The sequence below is a fragment of the Carassius carassius genome, chromosome 38, assembly GCF_963082965.1.
Source record: "Carassius carassius chromosome 38, fCarCar2.1, whole genome shotgun sequence".
Taxonomy (NCBI): Eukaryota; Metazoa; Chordata; class Actinopteri; order Cypriniformes; family Cyprinidae; genus Carassius; species Carassius carassius.
The window spans coordinates 24,792,312-24,805,640 of record NC_081792.1 but is presented as its reverse complement, the minus strand read 5'-3'; positions in this window follow the sequence as shown (position 1 = coordinate 24,805,640).

The window sequence follows — 13,329 nt, the reverse complement described above, 5'->3', positions numbered from 1 at the left end:
TTGAAACAGATTTAACAATGTACTTATTTGTATAGTCAGATATTAAACACTGAAAAGCCCAGACATGCATGTTTCCACTCCTTCCAGCACTATGGCAGACCTTGCAATCCTTCTCTTAACATATTCTGACTAAATCTCTGTTGCTTTGACAACTTTCCTGTGTTTTCAGATATCAATCCTGCCCCGGGCTGGTTTTGGGGTAATTACACTTTGGCAGTTTTTGCCTTGATGTCAGAAAAACACACTTTTTAAAAGACTTTTGAAGAGGCTGAGAAGTTTCTGGTATCCCTCTGGGAGATTTGAAGCCTCATATATAAAAACATACTAACTTTATAATCATCCTTAACCCTGTAAAGCCTGAAATTTGAAATGATAGTCTGAATTTTTTTTTTTTTTTTGGTTTATTAAACATTGAATTTAATTTATTATTGAACTGATATATTATCATCATATTTTATACATCATGCTTTCATGGCTAATATAGCTTGATATTTAGTAGGAGAATATGGAGCTCATACTCAAAGAAAAAAACTTAAGACTCAGAGGCCGAAACTAATAATAAATTATAAATTAAGTCGGATAGAAAATGATTAAAATACACATGTACTTTATATATATATATATATATATATATATATATATATATATATATATATATATATATATATACACACACACATAAATCTAAATAGACTCCCCCAATTATAGGTCTTCATTAGATGAGATTTAAATGCTTTTTTTTTCAGCAAAGTTTTGATCACATTGATAATTTAGGGTTAAACACAAATTTTCTAAATGTCCCTAAAAGCAAGTTTTAAATGCTTACAATATGAAACTATATTAAATCATTACCAACACAAGGTGTATACCAACATCACGTCACAAAGCAGGGAAGTTGCGTGAATGTGGATCTGACAAAGCAGTTTTAGAGGAAGCGGGTGGTTTCAGGAAGCCACTTTTTTATTGGAGCTGTGAGATAAATTGAGATAAAGTGTGAAAGCACATTGTGACATCATCGCATCCCACCTGGCAACTGTGGGACCCTTGTTCATGTCCTGTGGGCGGAAAGGGATGGTAAGTAAATGAAAGACAAAAAAAAGTGCCGCACACTAACATTAATATGCCGCTGTGCATCAACATGCATTCATCATCTATTAGAGCCATCGACAACAATAACGTGGCTCTCGCTGACGCAAGCAACCCGAGGCATCCAGGCAGAAGTGCCTAAGTCAACAGCCGCAGTGCCTTGGTAACAAAAGCATTTCCAACGCCCCTAATCCTCCTGGCTCCTGACTGCCAGAGCCCTGAGGTTTCCATTCAAACTAGACCAAAGAGCTGCCACCATAATGCACCTTCATTTAGCTTTTGCTAGGTTCAAAACAATAAGCTGCAATCATCACAATGAGCAGAAGCGCACACTGTAAAAAATGTTTTGTTTAATAAAACTGTACTGAACTGAACTGTGTATAATAACATTTGTAAGATTGATATGAAGGTGATTTATACTTTAATCTTTGAAAAAAAAAGTCATGAAAGGATTGTTGAAGATAATATAAATTGTAATATTAATATAATTCAATTTACAATATTTTACTGTAAAAGTACACAACAGTTAAAAATGTGAAGTCTTTCTTTTTTAAAGAAGTCTCTTAAGCTCACAATGCTGCATTTATTTTCTAAAAAATACAACAAACACAGTAATATTGTGAGATATTAATACAATTTAAAATGGTTGAATATATTTAAAAATGTTAGGCGAAGAGTTAACGGGAACGAGAAACTTTATTTTCAGGATTCTTTGCTGAATAAAAATTTAAAAAGAAAAGTGTTTTTTTTCTCTGAAATAAAAATCTTTTATAACAATTAAAATTAAACAATAAAATCTGTTTGATCAATTTAATGCCTCCTTGATTTCTGAAAGAACCCCAAACTGCCCAACTGCTGAATGGCGGTATAGCACTATTTCAGTCATATTTATTTGGTTGCTTATCTGTTGCTCTGTTTTAAAATGGTATTTTTTGTTTATTGTGATGGAGGTAATGATTTTCTATATACGTAAATGTATATAATTTTATTATTACTTTATCAGTGTACCAGTACTTTAGTATAGACACATTTAGAGACAATGTAAGTTGGAATTGCAAAGTTCAATATGACAGTTGAATGCCATGGTTTTTAGTTAAAAAGAGCCTTCTGGTGTATCCTGATTTGAGCTAAAAATTTACATTTTATAATGCCAGTTGTCGGATTTAATTGGTGATTTAACAAATTATTGAAATGTAAGTGTAGCAACAGTCTGCATTTCGGTCAGCAGATTGGAGGTGTACTTACATGACTAGAAAATAGTTGCTTGGGGACACTGCCAAGATGGCCGTTGAGTAAACTGACTTAAAGTGACGTTGGCATCTCATTAAAGTGGAGGAATAATGTAGGTTGCTTTCTTTCTCTCTTTCTTTGGCTAGAGCATCAGATATGAATAACCTTCTGTATTACTAACAACATCATTTAATACCATTAAAAGTAACAATACTTTCATAACTAAGCAAGGATATTTTGGCACATTTTTAAAATCACTCTGAAGGCAATTTTCTTGCAGACATATATATGAGCTCTATAGGTCTGAATGCTCACACAGTGCTCTTCATCTCCATATATGATCTTAGTTATGTATTTAAATAAAGATAACCAGTTTCAAAATGATTAGAGTCAAGGGTTTTATATGCTGATTGGGTGAGCTGATATTACGTTGCTTCTTGCTAGTTTTGCAACACTTTCAAAGTCAAATGTCCAATGAGTTGCACTAAAAGCACTTTCAGCTTGATAAAAAGAAACAGATGACTGTCCATCTAACAATGGTTATTAAATCTCATTGCGTTTCTGAAATGAAATGTTAGGTGAAAAAAAAATGTAGTGAAAAACCTTAACCGATAGTGTTAACAAAAGCAAACATGAGATGAAAATGCAATCATGACATTTTAGTTTACTTCTACAAGTCTTTGAGGTCTTTTATCATGATTCAGGTTTCACTGGATTTGTACAGGAAAACTTCTCATCATGAATACAGCAATGTACCAAGTGGACTACTGAGCAAGTTTACAATATCAGAAAAGCTAATACATATTAGTCTACAATTCATGTGATTTGGTAAGGGGTAAGGAACTGTGGAAAAATATGTCTTTATTAATCAATAATCTGCCCCTTTAAACATTGTTTGTGTAAAATAGATTAATTGCTGTGAATTATATGCAAAGCTATAGACTGAGGCATGTGTTGTCAGTGAGCCTCATTTGTAATAAAAGTGGCTGCCAACTGCATAAATTAAAAATACTGTTGGCTTTAAGATATGTGCGATGCTTTTGAGCAATGCAACCTAAGACAGTAATGATGGCGTTTAAAATTATGCGTGATGCTGTGTTTTTCTGTTTCATGTTATTTTCCTCCTCTGTGGCTTGCCTTAAAGCTTTAGTACTGTTTCATGTGAAACAGCTCTGTTATGGAGATTTTATTGCTTTCAGGAGTTTGGGATTTCTCCCCAGTGTAGTCCAAGTCTTTGTAATCTGGGGTGTTCCGCCATTGTTCTGGGTGTGGTGGGTGGTGTCATAAAAGAAAAGAGATCCACTCAGTCCTATGCTCTCACAATAGCATAAAATCCAGGTTTAAGACAAAAATCCTTGCTTGTTTAGTTTACAATTCGTCCATTTTCTAATCAACCTATTTTTTGCATTGACACAAACATGATGTCATTAAGTTTACAAAAGAGCTCTGTTTTGTACTCTATCAGGCGTTGATAAGACAATTTTAAAACCTCAAACACTGAGATCATTGTTTTAATTTCTCTTCTAATAGACTCTTCTAATTGTGCATGCTTAATTATGCAATTTAACAAGCCGTTGCCATCCATCAGTCTAAGGTTTCTATAGAAATATATTTTTGTGTTCTGTAAACACATGCAGTGTTGTCTGCCTCCGTCATTGTTTGTGGTTTATATGATTTTTACAATGGCACTTATGCTGGATGGTTTGGCCTATTGCAAATGTGCCATTCATTATTCTTAATTGAGATTGGCAAGGCTTTATTGCTTGCATTAGCATTAGCACTGGCATACACACAAGAACAGATCGCTTTGCCTTTGATGTTGGTGTTCTGGTAGCAGGAAGGGAGAAAGGCCACCAGCTCAAATGCCACTGAGATAAACTACTAAAAATTATCATTACATAATTATCATCAACTACTGTAAAATTATATTATATTATATTATATTATATTATATTATATTATATTATATTATATTATATTATATTATATTATATTATATTATATTGTATTATATTATATTATATTGTATTGTATTGTATTGTATTGTATTGTAGTGTATTGTATCGTATTGTAGTTTTTTACAGGTAAATCTTTTTTCTTGTAATGTAATGAGGCCATACACATTTATTTCACCACAATTTCTTAATCTTGCTAAGCATGTCCAAGTCTTTTACCTTTCAAATTGCTTTCATTTGTCTTGCTTACGATGATTGCTGACTCTATAATTGCAAGCTTTATCGGGATCAAGTATGATTTGATTTGACCCTCATGACATGAGTGGTTGATCTCGGTTTGTTTACTTTTTTAGATGATGGAGATACTACAGATGAACTACATTGTTTAACAAGTCAGCGCACGATACAGCATCTCTCTGATGAGATTATCTCAACTTCGATTAAAAATGGAGCTGGGTCATTCTCCAGTTTAGAGTTTGGGAGGAGCACATAATGATGCTTATAATGGCAACAGTCATAAAGAAAAATATGAAAACGGCTACTTTCCTCACTCCTTCCATAAATTCATCCAGCATAACCTTTCCACCTTAAATTCTAAATTTTCTTAGTATCATGTAGCCTGTTCATTAAAGATATTGATGATCAAAAGATTTCATTGTTTTCAGCAATCCAATGTTCCCTTAAGCATTACACAGTTTACCCCAGCAGGATTGATCCGGTAATAAGTTATATAATAATTGAATGTTAACACAACGATGGCCAAATTTTTGAATAATTACAATTTTTAAAAATATTCATGAAAGAAGTTTCCTATGCTCACCAAAGCTGCATTTATTTGATCGAATATTTAAAAAGTAATTATTTATATAAAATAAATTAAATTGCTAACTTTCCATAGCAATGTGCAGAGAATGCTAAACTAGAGTCATTTTGGACTTCCATTTTGGAAAAACAGGCTAAACCTGATTATCCTTTCCCGCACGGGCGGCACGGCTTAAATGAAATAGCACTTGAACTGAAGCCTGAAAGTGTTTTGATAGGAATTACTCTGTGTATCTTGGGCCTAATGTACAAAAATGCTTGGTTTATTTTACACTGACTTGCATTTATGGTTACTTGACAAAGTTGTATAAAAGTTATATACATTCAACTGCATTCAATCTTGACAACTTTATAAAAATGATAGCTGAGAAAGAAAAGGCATTAATATTAACATCTAATTGGGAACATTACTCATCCTATGAAATTTTATTAATAATAAAAAAAAGTTAAATTCCCAGAGCAACTTGGAAACACCATCCAAACAGGAAACGTTAACTATTTTAAATTGGCTTCCTGAAACCACCCACTTCCGCTAAAACTGCTTTGTCAGATTCACATGAAGTTAAAAGTTGTTTTTTCTTTAAAAACATGTTTTATAGATATATGTGGCTGATTATTCACTTTTTAAACTTTCACCCTGTTCCCTTTCAGACTATCCAGTTAGCATTTCCATTCACCCCTATCAGTCAAAATTAGCATTTCATCATGCTTCTGCCCTTCATTCACTTCATCATTAATTTTTTGTTCTTTAAACACCTTTAAACAGTCATTTTTATGGTCAAAGGTCAGATGACAGAATATTTTTTAGTCCAGTGGGCAGAGCATGTGCCCACAAACCAGACCTGTGCCTCTCTTGGACTGAACCCAAACCTGGACTCATAAATGAATCATAACATAACCCTCCTATGATTTCCACATGCATTTGTCTCTGTTTGTCAAGGTTGTTCCATTCGCACTGAATTAAATCAGTGTTTGAACTGGGTCAAATGTTTTTTTTTTCCACACCCCCCAACTCATTTTCCACACCCCCAAACTCACCCCAGCCCGAGAGTGTGTGTTCCCACAGAAAGAGCCAGGAAGAGGTCTGGACTGGTCTGAAATACATTACAGACAGTAAAGCAGAGAGCTCTGGCTCTGGTTACTTCTGATTTTTATCCAATTAAGGTATATTTATTGAAGGCATTTTTTAAACATTGATTCTGTGTGGTGGAGGATGAAAGAGTAGTTTTACATTTGAATCTGTGAGTGAGTGAACTGGCACACACACACACACACACACACACACACACACACACTAGGTGGTGGCTCCATTTCAGTGCTCTCGAAAGTGTGGTCTGTTTGTGCTGGTCTGTGGACAGCTGATTCAACCTCTTCCTTCCACATATAATGGGTAAAACGTGTAAGGAAGATAGTGAACAAGAAGAGAGAGATTGTCTAGACTACGCGATCCTTGGCACAACTGTCAGTCACAATACAAGCTCTTAAATTTTATTCTTCAGTTATTCAATACAGATGGTATTGTGTTTAAGCTTTTGGGCTTGCTACAAATAGCTGGTTGGTTGGTAATATATATATACATATATATATATATATATATATATATATATATATTATTTTATACTACTTATACTGTGATATGATTAAATCCTTCTGATAATTCAAGCAAATACAATAAACTGGCAATTTAAACTTATAGCTAAAACAAATACACTAAGCACAGCCTTAAGAATGGAATAAGGGATTAATCTTGATTGAAATAAGCTTACAGTAAGTACATTTATATACAAATGTCAAACAGCTGAAACATAGTTTTTTCCTCTCTCTTAAAGGTCCAACACAATTTATGTCCTCGCCCTGTATGCAGGACCTCTGTGATGGTGACTCATAATATGTCATTCTGCCAAAGCATCAATACAACTTCAGTTCTTATTTTGAAAGTTGACAAAGAGTGTGACCGTCCACGATTCTCATATAAAACCTGTTTTCACAGCTGTAGAAAGAAAATGAGACAAAAAAAAAAAGAACTTTGGGAAAGATGTAAAAACTCTGCTTTGATTTATTTGGAGCAGAGTGTTTGAGCGGAGATGAAGACATGTGAATGCTCAAGGTGAGAGGCAGAGGAGAGAACTTTTCTCATATATATGCTAATGAGAGAGACAAGACATCAGCTCTACCGCTGGCTTGTAAGGGGGCTTTTTTTAAGTCATATCTTGTCACAGCATAAGGTTCCTATTGAGGCTGTGAGATTACTTCATGTTCTCTCAATAATTCAACCATTTAATCTGCTGTACTGTTTGAGTGTGTGTTGTGTGTGTGCTGTACATATGGAAAAGTTCTAGAGTGTGTGTCCATCACTGAAGAATACTTACACCGTAGTTTGCTTTGATTCTCCTCCATACAGAATTTTGGATCTCAACACCCCACCCCGGTTCTCTCAGCATGGTGCGGCATTCAGAATTGAGTTTAACAGCTTTTAAACTCCTGGATTTTAACTGAATTTGATTTAAGGTAGCAAACAGGGAACAGAATTTGAACTCAGATTTGAAAAAAAAGGATGATTGAATGACTGATTTTGAACAATCTTTGGATGTTCATTTGAAGGTTTGCAAACCTTTGAACTTTGAAGCTCTGGTTCAATACAGTTAAATTCAGATTCTAATGATAAATTCCAATAAATGCTAAATTGCTAATTCTTCAATTTTGAATGCCACGTCACTTTAATGTTAAGACAAGTTGCTCTGTTGAAGTTCAAGTTCAAGTTCAAGTTCAAGTTCAAGTTCAAGTCTGCTTTATTGTCAATTTCCACATGTACAGTACATACATACAGAGAATCGAAATTGCGTTACTCTCAGACCCCGGTGCATACAGATAAAATTAACATTAAAGCCTAAAAATCTAGATCAAACATAAAATGTAGATACAACTATACAATAAGGGAATGTAAAAAAAAAAGGCATATAATAAAATTAAAAATAAAGTTAAATAAAGCAGTGCAAGGCAAATGACAGATATAGTGCAAATCAATGAAGTGAACAACAGTGCAGATAAAAGATTTTTAGTGCAAAAAAATCCCTTATTAAAAAAAAAACAAAAAAATTAAAGTGATTAAAGTGACAAGTGACAAAGGGCTCAAGAGCAGTTATTTTATTTAACTGACTGATGAAGTAGTGGAATGACGTCAGTTCCATGCTGAATGAGGAAGTGAGCAGACCAATGCTGCACAAAGTGACTAGTGCATGCCATCATATAATTAGTGTGTGTGTGTGTGTGGGGGGGGTTCATAGTTCAGTGGTTCCTGGGGCAGAAGAGGGGAGGGGGGGCAAGTTCGGGAGGGAGTTCAGCTTCCTGACAGCCTGGTGGATGAAGCTGTCCTTCAGTCTGCTGGTCCTGGCCTGGAGACTCCGCAGTCTCCTCCCTGATGGCAGCAACCTGTTTTGATGCACTATATTATAATAATATTTGTTTGTTAGTTCTTTATTTCTACTTTCAGAGGTTAAATTATTTTAACAGTTTCTTTTAATCAGTTTATCAGCTGATTCAGAAACAAAGGCTGTTCTTTCCTGGCCATATTCTTTTTTATTGTAACACATTAGCATTGACCAAAAGCTTTGCGTTGAGAATCCAAGAGAGCTTTCGTGAGCTTTCATCCTCGTAAAAGTAAGGGAGCTGCAGCTGCGGGTGACCTAGTTTGATTTTAAGTGTCCAGAAAACAGGTTTTCCCCGGGGGAAAACACCTGAGAGCAGTGTTTATTTCCAAGCTCTAATAGCGCTAATGCCTCCTGAGTGAATCAAATGGCTGATGTGATATGTCTTCTTTGATTAGGTACAAATAGAGGCCTATTCAACAGAACCTCTTAAGTTCTGAGACAAGAGTGACTTTTTAACCTCCAGGAATTGAGAAAGAGTGCAGGACGGTTTCCAAATCTCCTAGCACCTGAGGAAAACTAGTACAGGAGACTAATCAGGACCATTAGAGGTAAGATGGGCCCGACTGAATGGTGCAAGGAACAATCACTGCTTTTTACAGTACTTTAGTGAGGGGGGATGAAGTTGTATCAAGATGGACAGGAATAGAGATCTTTTGTCTGTTTTTGAAGAGCACTGGAGGACGTTTTTAGAGTGAGACAAGAAAATGAAGCTGTTTTGCTCCAAAGGAAAGTTTCTTCAAAGATCTCAGTATAAATGTTTCAGTGCCACCAGTCAATCTTTGATTGCCGAGCACCAAATGTAACAAAGAATCAACATAAAACTGGTCTTTAAAACTTCTGTGCTATTTATAGGTCTTTTATTAATATTCTGATGTGATACATGGTTACCAGCTTGCTAGTGGTTGCCTTTTACATAACATTTACCACATAAAACAGAGAGAGGTAAGGACAAATGACTGATGGGAAATTGGCGAATGATTTGCACATCCTGAGCACCAAACATAAAATCTTGTGAAATATGTGGTAAACAGTGCCGCTCCATAGTAGAGTAGGCTACACGTGAACGTGAATCTCGACAGTAAAAGTAAAAAGCAAACTCGCATTCATAAGTGATCTCAATGTCCTACATATTACTAACGGTTCCCTAATGCCTGCAATTTATATACAGGATATACAGGATTACACAAATGCTATAATTGTAAGAAAAAGCATTGGAATATATTTTCTTGTATATCTCGTATTTTATCCATTTAGGGGTGCCGTAGTACACGTCATTACTTTTCCGAATGCTGGATTCGGGCACATTCCTATTTGCAACAATATGAGAGCGAGTAAATGATGACGGAATTTTTCTTTTAATTATAATTATTATTTTTTTTATATAAAACAAATTTAAATCATTCCTAATTCCTAATTCCTAAATAATTATTAATGAAAAAAAAAAAATTATAATTTTGTGCATGCTTATTAACAAAAAAGCACAGAACTAAAGGACCCAGAGTTTGCGACACACACCTCCGCTGTGGGAAAGGTGTCGGGTTATTGACCCCTGAGGTAATCACAGTGTGAACACTTGTGACTAAAGTGTCTGCACCCTTCATTATTACCCAGAGTTCACAGATACACACAGGTACAATAACACCTGAAGCACAGGGTTTTACTGCACCACAGGAACGCAGGCCTATTATTTTTGTTTCACAAGGGGCCTCAGCATGAGCTCGTCATGTCATCCCACTGAAACATTCAACTAATATTTCTGCAGCCATATTACAGTTCGAGCCTTTGAGGGAAGATTCGATGTCAATACAGCAAACCGGATAAAAGACAATAGCATGGTGGAAACAAGTTCACAGGCTCACTCAGACTCCACAACCAGTCCTGACATCTGAAATGCCTTTTATTTCAACATAAAGGACGGGGTGAAGGCTTCTGAGACAGTTGTGTGTAGACCTGCCTCCTCCAGAAGCCCCTCTCTGCCCCGCGCTGAAAAGATAAGTTGTCGAAGTTGTCAGAGTTTGCCTGGAGAAAGACAAAGTCAGGCTGCTTTCATCTACAGACATCTTCCATTTGACCTCTGCCAAGTTGTCTTTAAAACTGTTTTATTGCAGGTCGGCGCGAGAGAGGAGGGAGGGGTGATTGGTTCGGGCGGAGCTGAAAAGGACAGATTCCGCTTCATTCTCCGGTTCTGTCCATTCAACCTCTTCAGTCCAAGCCCAATCTCACCGGCAGGCTGCATTTTGTCTGTAATGTGAATTTTGTGGTGAACGTGGATTAAATAGGAGGCTAATAAAGAATGTGGCCCACCGGAAGTGAGCGACAGAATTGCAGCAATGCGAAACCTGGAATTCGCTTTTTCAATCTTTTTTGACAATAGCGGAATGACTTTTCATTAGTCAAAGGTTTTCAAATAACTTTGTGACGTGAGAGACAAAGACGTCTGTAAACTGACTGCTGCTGCAGAACATTTCAATCGTGTTGATGTCCCACTTTTTTTCACCCATCCTATAGATTCTGCTGACCAAGTAGGAAGTGGTTGTATTCAAAAAGTTTGCAGAACTATGGTAAATTTGTTTTATAAACTTGTGTTTAGTTTGCAGATCTCATGTATATGTGTGTGTGTGTATGTCTCTCTCTGTGTGTGTGTATGCACTACCATTCAATTTTTTTCTTCATTAAGAGCAAATTAAATTGATCTAAATTTAATGAAGACTTTAACATTGTTACTAAAACATTGCATTACATATTTCAAATTAAATATGTTCTTTTGGACTTTCTTTTCTTCAAAGAATCCTGGAAAAAGGTGTTATGGTTTCAATAAAAATATTAAGCAGTACAACTAAGTACAATGACAAGTCTTTTTATTGCTGATAATAATAAGAAATGTTTCTTGAGCAGCAAATCTGAATATTAGAATGATTCCTGAAGGACCATGTGACACTGAAAAACAATGTCTGCTAAAATAAGATTTTAAATGTTTTCAAATAGAAAACAGTTATTTTATTGGTAATAATATTACATATATTTGTTTTAATTCAGCAAACTGTGCATTATTTGTAGCATGTTAGATTGCTCCACTTTGTTTAAACACACCATCTGTGTGTTTTAACATTACCTTGTGTTCATGTAAGTTACATACCACAAAATCCATCCTGATTTCTCCCAGAGGTTTTCCCAAGCATTCCTCATGGGTTCAACACTCTCTATTTCAAGTAGTCTGAGTGTTGTAGTGGCACAATTTTGCTATCACATTAACTGATCAAGGAAGACACACACCTTCATTTCCAATAGATGGATGTCGTAAAGTTAAGTCACTGCATGTCTTACATCAAAGAGAGCAGAAACTCATCCCTGTCTTTCTTTTTAAGCTTCTCAGATGAGTAGATGAGTTGCATGTAAATCTTGTACAGGTAGTTTTTCAACCTTTAAGCATTGGTATGCCTTTTATCTAAATCTCTGTGTCATGTATTAACACGCAAAACATTTACTCCCTAATACAAGAATGCGTTTCTGCTTACAGGCTGAGCTGAAAGGACTTGAATATGTGTGTGTGTGTGTGTGTGCAAATGGCCCTGGATAAATTAAACCTGAGGCTCTCTAACTGTAATTGCTTTGCAATGCTAATGCATTTCAATACAAAGGACTGTTTGAAAAAAGCAGCAGAACTGATTCCAGTGTCACACAAAACTGATATTCAAAGCTTAGAGTTACTATCAGAGAGAAGATTTTCACCGATGCAGTCCTTCAAGGGAAACTGCTAAAGTTAACCTTGCATATCTTGCACAATGCTCTCATGTTTTTACCTTTAATGTGTAAACAAATAAAATATTTTGGCCATGGGAAACTGCTACACTGCTCTCATTTATAGACCTACTACGAGTGTTTTAAGTGTCTTAGATAGATTGATAGATATAGTTGAATAGCACATTACAATATATGTTACAATAAATATGTTTATAGAGAGAGAGAAAGAGAGAGAGAGAGAGAGAGAGAGAGAGAGAGAGAGAGAGAGAGAGAGAGAGAGAGAGAGAGAGACTGATGGCTAGTTGTTACATTCTTTATACCAGTGAATAGGCTCTGGGAGTCTGGGTTGTTTTATTTTTGAAAGTTTTTGTATAGACACACACTTTAATGTCTTGGCTACAAAAATGTACTGAAACACACACACACACACACACACACACACACACACATAATGACACACAATGATAACTTGCCCCAAGCCTATTATTATATTAAAAATATATCCCTGTCTCCATAACATAATTCAACCTTTAGTTAACTCTTGTTTAAATGTATGCTAGAGTAGTTTTATTGTGTTATTCAACAGCAAATATGCAAAATATGCGATATTTTTCTCATCTAAGGGGGTTATGAAAATGCATAAATATTGCGTTCCACATAGAATTGTGAATTCTTACTATCGAGTTTACTCCACCTAATGAATGTAATCGCATTCAGCAGTGTTCTCCAGTGTACAGCTTGACAGTTCGCTACAATGCGTTGAAGATAATCACTACAGCTCGCGCTGAAGGGGCGGTGCTTTAAGGTAAAGTCCCCACCCCGTGGGCGTGTCATATGCAAATGAGCGACAATGCATCCACCTGCCAGGCTGTTTAGGCAGTATTTGAGGCGAGCGAATGAGTGCGGGTAGAAGTGCGCCTCTGTTTGGAAATACTCAGACGAGCAGTCACGGCGCTGAAGCTGTTCGCGGAGTTGTCAGGTGGCTTTTACGCTTCTAAGCTTGATATCCAATGGGATTTTATAACAACTGTACCAAATGAACACTATAATAGAGAAGAAGAAGCACA